Below are 8688 nucleotides of genomic sequence, written 5' to 3'. Positions count from 1 at the left end.
GACACATTTTCAGTAGAGCTGATATGCTATCTGTGTCCTTTTTTTGCACTTGCCTTATCAAAATTAACTCCTCCAAGAGCTGTTTATTCTTCAAGGTGAGCTGAAACTTAAAGGTCTAGACGCTGACTTCAGAAGTCTGTGGAGTGAAATGTCCTTTCAGGAACCATTTTCAAGAGCAGCAGATGTTACAGAGAAGATGGCATCAGAGCATGCACAGATGCCTGGTGTGTGTTTTAAGTTGGGGTTTGAGTTTTGTCTTTGGCTTCACAAAAGTAATTTTACTGTTCATTTGTTGGATAATGTTTGCCTTACTGAACTGTCAGGTTTAAAAGTCACAACCAAGTCCTGCAGCTTTTGCTTTCTAGAGTTGCGTTCAGAAGAGCAGCAAGAGAGGTGCACATAGAGAGTCAGAAAGGTGCTTTTCTGCACAGACAACCCTCTCCATTCTTCACCCAAGAAGAAAAAGCAGTACATGTGGCCATGTAAGTAGGAAAAGGAGAGATGTGGGTCCCCATGCACTGTCAAAAGGTGTGTCCTGGTTGAAACAAGTTTCTGATACAAAACTGGGGCAAAACGAGAAAGGAACTGATCCTCATAGAAGATATTAAAACAAAACTGTCTGCACTCTGAGGTTAAGTGCAAAATTAAGGAAGGTGCTTCTTCATGTGCACTGGTTCTGCTGCTTTCAGCTGAGAACTACAGTGTTGAGAAATGCCCTCCCCTGTAGAAATAATGTCCAGCTGAGAAGGGGTTGGGAACACGGAGGTGAGCAGAAATAGGGTCCAGGTGAGTGCTCTGCTTCTCCCTGGCAGCCCCCACAGTGGCTGTGGTAGGGTGTGGGGTGTCTCACTCCAGCCCACTCCTCACTTAGCCCCCAGCTGCATTCATGTTTCTGCCTTAGCTGACACTGGCCTCCCACCTGCACTTCTCAGCCCTGCCCTCAGCACAAGGGCTTTGTTCATCCTCCTGTTCTCCTTGCCAAGGTGTTAACAGTGATTGTGATCAAGGGTCTTTCATCTCTCTTTCCCTGACTCCCATCCTCAGCTGTTTGACTTTGACATTGAAGTCAAGCCGATCCTGGAAGTGTTGGTTGGGAAAACAGTTGAACAAGCTTTGCTGGAAGTCATGGAGGAAGAAGAGCTGGCCCAGCTGTGGGCACATCAGCGTGCCTACGCAGAGCTGCGTAACGCAGAGCTTGCTGAAGTACAGCGCCTGGAAGAGCAGGACAGGTGATACAGAGAGGAGAAGGTAGGACTTCCTAGGAGCAGAACAGGCCTGTCTGAATGCTCATCAGAAGAGAAAAAATCATTTCCAGTACTGAAAGACAAGCTGTGAAATAACTGGTACTCTGACTCAGATCTGTAAAGGTGGGGAACCTCAGTAAAAGAGTCAGGAGGTGAGACACTCAGCAGCTCCCGTGAGATTTCATCTGGCTCTTGCAAAGCAAGGGTCTTCCAGCCATGATGTTCATACTGTAATGATTGCAGCAAACGAAAACCATCCCCAAGATACTGTCATTCATCCTTAACAAAAAGATACTTTTTCTTGCTTCTTTCCTGCCAAATTCTTACAGATATTGAGAGAGAATTCCTTCCATGGCTGATGGCAGAAGTGGAAGAAACACTAGAGAGTAGGTTAATGTTGGAAAATCCCTACTACATACACCTCAGTAACAGATTCTCAGCTGAAATAATTGAAGTGTCAGTTATGCTTCACTACCCTCTCTCTCTACTGGCTTTATACTGTTTGAGGTGTGTTGATGCTGGGAGATGCAATACATTTGGCAAGAGCAGAATGGTTGAAGAACAGCAGTTTCTTTTCTCTGCTATAAACCTTTTATTTCTCATGAGTTACACAGCCATTGTTGCTGTGCTGTTCTCTGTAATGTGTCTGATTGTGCCAGTGGGAACAGAAAAGCCCATCCTGTCTACAGCCACGTGTATACCATGAAAGTCTCTTAACTTGTTTGTGTAAGCAAAGTGAGCTATGGGTAATATGTTCATCCTACAGGAAAGGAGAAGAGAAGGATAATCATAGGCCATGGTTGACTGAGAAGTCAGGTGACTGACACTTTTCATCAAAACAAGGGCTTACCTCCTCAGCAGCCAATAATCATGTCCTTGCTTTTGAAATAGATTAAAATTTCATCCATCTTTGGGGCTAATTCAAGCTAAGCATTCAGGTTCTTTTATTAGTCAGTCTTCAGCAAACCACTTTTTACAGTTGTGTTACATCTTCCATTCCTATGATTTTCCTCCTGCTGTGATTTTGGATTTGAATTGCAATTGTGTCTGTTTCCTTTGGGTTTATTTTCAGTTTAACAAGGACCCTGAATTTTATTTGTTAAGGTATAATTTGGATAATTACAGCCGGTCTGTTATTTTATCCTATGATATATATGCTGGTATGTACACTTAAGGATCACTTTTTCATGTACCTCTTCAGGAGGGAGGGAATTTTCTCTCCTTTTAAGTAAAAAGTGTTGCATGTGACTATTAAATAAACGTGACAAGGAGAATGTTGGTGTAGGATATACTGTTGATGAGTAACTCCATCATACTCCCATTAAATCCCTTTTCTTAAAACTTTTACAACCAGATACACCATATCTGAGATGCACAGAGAGGTTGGAGCATATGAACAAACACCACCAGTTTGCCCCTGTTTTGCTCTTCCATATTTGCTGCCTCAGCTGATCACTGCCTGGCCCAGGACGGAGGGGAGCTCAGGAGGTCTCAGTCCAACCTCACTGCTGGGAAGAGCCTGGCCCTGTCATCCTGCTGCCCCCCCAAACAAGTGCTGGGGGGGGTCTGTCAGGCTCTGTTGAAGCCATCTTAGTCCCGGACTGAACCAGCCCTGGTCCCACAGCCTCTCCTCACAGGACAAGTGCTCCAGCCCTGACCATCTTGGTGGCCCCACTGTTAAACTCATTTCCATTGATGACAATTTCTTCCTTTTGTGCAAAACCTAATACATCAATTACCAATGGAGCTTTTTGCAGAACCTCTGTACTGTCTTATTTTCTTTATTAACCCCCTCCACCTTCACTGGTGGCCTTTTTAATTTGTCATGTTATTCAAATTATGTATTTCAAATTGGGAGTTGATTTGTTGCCATGTTCATTGATTTGGAAGGGCTTTGGCAAACTTACAAAAGCTGTGTGTACCTAACAGTAATAAAGAACGGGTGTTCATCAAATGCTTTTCAGACACACTAAATCCTTTGGTGGCTTCCTTGGTTCTAGTGTTTCCCACCACCATAAAATACCATGCTGTGTACAGGCAGTCTCCTGGTTAGTCCTTGCTCCTGGCATGAAGCACGGTCACTATATGGTTTTGTCACAAAGAAATACACTTTGGGAAATACAACTTTGTAAAATACTTCAGTTGGGATTAGCTATTTAAACTTGTAAAGTACAAGTAAACTTGTACTTTAAATAAAGATTTAAACAGAATTTACTGTCTATTACCACCAGATGTCACTGATAACACTAAAGCAAAGCACATTTACCTGTGGTTGACGTCTTCCCTCAAAGGCAGGCTTGCACACCCACCTATTGTCCGTGGTCATGGGTGGTTGAAGTTGCAGGCGTTAATTTAGCATTTGTCATGCGTAGCTTATTCAGTGTAAAGCCCTTCCTAGCATTGTTCCCGCTTAGCATGCATTTTGGGTTGTGTAATACTTTTGCCAGAATCTCCCTAAATTGGATGGAGATAGGCTTAGGGACCAGGCTTCCCTAAACGTGTACGCCTGGGAGTGACTTACTGATGCAACCTGGCGAGCTACCAAAAGACACACTTTCCATAGCTTCAGGTCAAAATAAAAAACCTGAAACCTGAAATGGTAATAAAATTCTACCTTCTGACTTGTACCAAAATGGTTGTAGTGGGAAACAGAGGATTTAGAGACCGTCATGGGGCTTGATGCAGCTGATACAGAAGGGATGCCAGCAGCCACCCTCACCCCCTTGACCAGGGCAGGTGAAGGGGACAGACCTGGCCAGAATGGGCCTGGGGGCCAGCAGGGCACTGGGAAATGACCAACAGGAAAGCTATCGTCACATTTGTCTCTTCTGCCCTGACAGAGCCTCACACGGGCATCTCAGCAGGCAATGGAGCAAAGGCTGCTGCTCCTGAAAGTCTTCAGGTCCAGAGCATTACCTGCCACATGTGCTAACCCAGCAGGCCAGATCCCAGTCTGAGAGTGGGATGTCAGGAATGACACCTGAAGGGACAAGGACCTGCTCCACATCTCATACCCTCAAAAGGGACGTCCAGACTTTTCACTGGACCACTTTTATGTGTGGCTTCAAAGCAGACCCTACCTTCCCTCCGTTCTGGGCTAGGACACCCAGTGATAATCAGGGCAGCTATTGCTTACATGGAAAAGCTCCCTTGGAAGGTGTCAGGTCTTTACCTCTCTATATAGGTAGTTGAAAATCAGCAGTAATTAAATGTAACCACCACCAAATCCACTCGGTGGTTTGAGGATCATCAGATTCGAATGTGTTAAACTGAAGGCTGGTAGTGAAAATTTGGTTTAGGTATTGAAGTCAATGGGACCAAGATTTCACATTGGTTTTGTTTCCACGAGGATGGAGACTCCTGCCATGACTTCATATCAATCAGTCTTATTATGGCCTACTTTATCTGGATTAAAATAAATAAAAAGGACATTAAGGTGTGGCTTGTGAGAACTGTAAATGTTTTCATTTCTTTAGTGGAATATTAAATGTCAGTTTTAGGGATTACTCATTACTGGAAGTCTTGTCATACCTTTACAAGAGATTCAGCATCACTAAGATGATTGCTGTGGGTATTTGTGAAAAGATTCAAGTAACCGAATGCTGACTTGAATATTTGTTTTGGAAACTGTCCAAGGGGAAAGTGGTCAACTGGAAGATTTTCATTTCTGCCATTTCTGCTTTGTGCTTTATTAGCTGGAAAATTTAGTTAGAGAGTGTTGAATTGTTGTATTTAAATTGTCTGTGACATTATTTTTATTCTTAAATTGCTGTAAGAAGAATTAATGAATTGTATCTATTGCAATAATTCAGGAATATTGGCTTATGAAAGGTCAAGAACATGTTTAAGAGAAATTCCAAAGCTCATACATCATATCTGATTTTCAAATAACATTAAAAGTGCTATTCAGAAAGTCCGTATCCTCATTACCTGAAGTGATGTGAACAATGCACAACTACAGAAAAGAAAGCAAGTTTGGTCATATCTAGATAGACATGCTCCTGACTTCGTAACATTTTTTTTTAAGTAGAATGTGAAGAATTTGTTTGTTTATGCTGTAAAATTGTCAAGAAACTACAAGGTCAGCCTAAGGTGTTTTAGCTAATGCTGCTTGGGATTTCACCCTCCACCTGCTATAACGTGGGTAGAGGGCACTTATGGGAAGTTATGTGAGAATGTATGTTTAGACATTGTTCATATGAGAGAGTGCCATTTTCACTTCATTACAATTAACAAATACAATCCAAGCCTGTAAATCCTACCTATACTTTAAAGTCTGCACTTAAGAAAACAAATGTGGCATGAAAATAATACTACACTGTGAAAATTATCTTACCATAAATTTGCAGAATGTATTAGAATAGGGGAATCCTTTTAGCCCTAAAATATGGAGCAATCTGTGTTCTTTTGTCAACAGCTGATGGTTGTGCTTGGTAAAAAAACATCATAAACCTGTTTCCATACCCCCTAAATGCAATATTTGTTTAATGATAAGAGCAGTATGGGCACCAGGAATGCTTATTTGACGAAAAGTATTTCTTCACATGGATAAGGTGTACCCAAGTTTAAAAGAAAAAGATTATAATGGCCACCCCCGAGCCACCTTTTTCAATTGACTCTGCTGGTGGAAGGACATGACTGTGCTCTGCAGTCAGGCCAGCAGTCACGTTCCTTTGGCTGAGTGGGAATTATTTAAGTTCACTCTAACTTAAAGATAGCAACAGAATTTACTTAGGATCCTGTCTTGCTCATACACCAATAAAAATTGCATTGCACTGACCCAGAGAGGGCATCTTGCTAGTAGGCAGATCAGTGGTTGTGCAGGTTTTCTGCATTTCCTTCCATTTGCGCTAAAACATTTGCACAAAGCAGCGTTAGAAACATGCAGCAGGGACAAACTGACTTATGGGCAGGGAGCTGGTCGGTAATGAGAGGTAGAAGACTTGTGTACCTGACAGAGTTACAGCTGATCCTTGAGTCTCTGCTGTGTAGTGGTGGCAAGCGAATTAATGTCTTGAGGCTGGAGGAGAAGTGAGGTTACTCCAGGGTGACCAACCTTCATGCTCTGCTCCTGTAAGCTGCCTGCCAAAATCCTCATATGGCCAAGGGTTAGGGAGGATGAGAGTGCTCCAGCATGGGTTTACCCGCTCCCCATGGGCCCATGTTTTCCGTGGGACTGGGCAGCCACCTCTGCCAACATACTACTGCACAGAGCTGGTGCCTGAGGGCGCCTGGCAGAATTTGTGCCTGCACAGCCCTCTGCTCGTAGTGTGAGACCACTCCAGCCTGGGAACCACACTTGCCCTGCTCAAGGATCCACTGCTGGCCACCACTGATCTGTACTCCTCAATAACTCAGTCCTTCCCAATGTATACACTGCTTCAGAAGGGTATTTTAGTGATGTGGCAAAGCCAAACTCACAAGCATTAGGATTTGCCAGAGCAACCCTCAAGGTCCTTACACTGAACAATCCACAGGCACCTATGGGGAGTCTTGTGGGTCCCTGCTCCATGCAGTGACAAGGATGGACTTGCCATGGGAGCCACCAGGGACCGCAGCGCTACAGGGGCTTGTTGGGGACAGTGGCAGGTTTGTGGCAGAGGGTTGCAGGCAGAGACAGAGCAGGCTGGCAGTGACACAAGTTCTGGGCTTCCCCAAAGCTTGTCTCTCCCACTGAGGTTACATGTGATGCTGGGTGACCATGACTGAAATAGCTGAGAAATGTATTTTTCTGTTCCAGGCAGGTATAAAACATGGTTATTGCAAACAATTAGTTCACTAATACTGGAATTCACAAATCCAGTAGTATTACCTTTGTTTAATAAATATTGATTAAGTATATTATTTTGGTAGGTACGCCCAGATTATTTCCAACAATTTAAAAATTGTGGTTTTCTGAATTTTGAACCAAATTGCAACTTCCCTCCAACAGTATCTTGACATACCAAATGAAGAGCAAAAATGTAATTCATTAAAATGTAAAAATTACAAATCTAAATTAATGTATTTTCATGTATATAACTACCCAAATGACAGGCACTGTCTAGTTCTGGTTAGTGAAAAACACACATATATGTGTCTGTAAATCAGCACTGTCTGAAGATAACTAGCCAATGAAGACAAGTCTTTGTCTTAGAAAATAAAATATATATATATATATAAATTTTCAATTTTTATTTTCTTTCTGTGTTTCTCTCCTTATCCCTGTGTGGCAGATTATCACCTCTGTCCCTTTAGAAAATTTACAAAAGTTTTCCTCTTCCAATGACTCACAGATACTGCCCCACTCCAAGAAAACTTTGCTGCCCTCCAAATGCCATTGAGCTGCAAGATCTCATGTCCATCCCCAGCTACTGATGACTTGGGGTTCCCACAAAAGTTGGGCTGATGAACTGCTCCATGGGAACACACCAGAGCTGCCTGGCCATGCAGATGGGTGGCACAGGGCTGCAGCAGCACCCAGGGGAACAGACAAGATGAGCTGTCAGGCCTTGTTCAGGAGCCAAAACTCACAGGAGTTAGTAGAGCTTTTCCCTGTTCCTCTGTGGATTTTGCATGACCTTAACAGGTACCACAGCAGTGTCGGACTTGAGACTGGAAAACCCCTCCCCCACAGGGACACAGTGCCAGTACCCCCAACCTCTCCTCTCTTCCTATGAAACCTCACACTTGTGACTCTTGGACATCTACTAACAGTCTGAGGTGTGTTAAAAGTTACCGGGAAGTACAGAACGTGGCTATGGGTGTGCAGCCAGCGTGGTATAAACGCACGTTGAGTGTGGGGCAGGTGGGATAACTGTTCTGCAGCCCTTTCTGGGCTGCAGCCCAATCCCTGCTGCCGGTCCTGTGGGACTTAGATCAGTGACCTACCCCACCCCATCCAGGCTTGTGCCCTCTTGTTAAAAAATAAATTTAGATTTAATGTATTTATTTATGCTATGTGCTAACTCACTCCTGGAGAAAAGCGCTATACAAAGCATCTGAGTCTGAGCTGCAGTGACATGTTTAAGCAGTTGTTGAAGAACTACTCATTCTTAAGAAACTGTTACCTCTAAGGGGCTGCTAAAGCCATGAGCTGCATGGTTATCGGCAACACAAATGGCAGTTGCATAAAAGAAATGTGACTTTGCAGCAGGACTGGCTTCCATTGTCAACCTCTATAAGCACGTGCTGTCTCTCATTCTGCATGTCTGCAGCCTCTCCCCAATCCCCTGCAAAATCAGCAGAGCAACAGGAACACAGGTGAGACAAACAGGAAGAACAACAGGTCTAACATTTGGCTTTTGCTGGGTTACCCACATCCATCCTGAGCTGGATCCTTATATATGTGGGAGGTTGTGCCTCTGAGCCAAGAGCTGTGCACATCCTATCCCTATGGCAAGGACACTCCTCAGCAGAATCACGTGCCCTTCCTCTTTTCACTTCTCCTTAGGGAAAGGGTCTC

Source organism: Strix aluco, chromosome 3 (genome assembly GCF_031877795.1).
Source record: "Strix aluco isolate bStrAlu1 chromosome 3, bStrAlu1.hap1, whole genome shotgun sequence".
NCBI lineage: Eukaryota > Metazoa > Chordata > Aves > Strigiformes > Strigidae > Strix > Strix aluco.
This window is presented reverse-complemented; position numbering follows the sequence as displayed.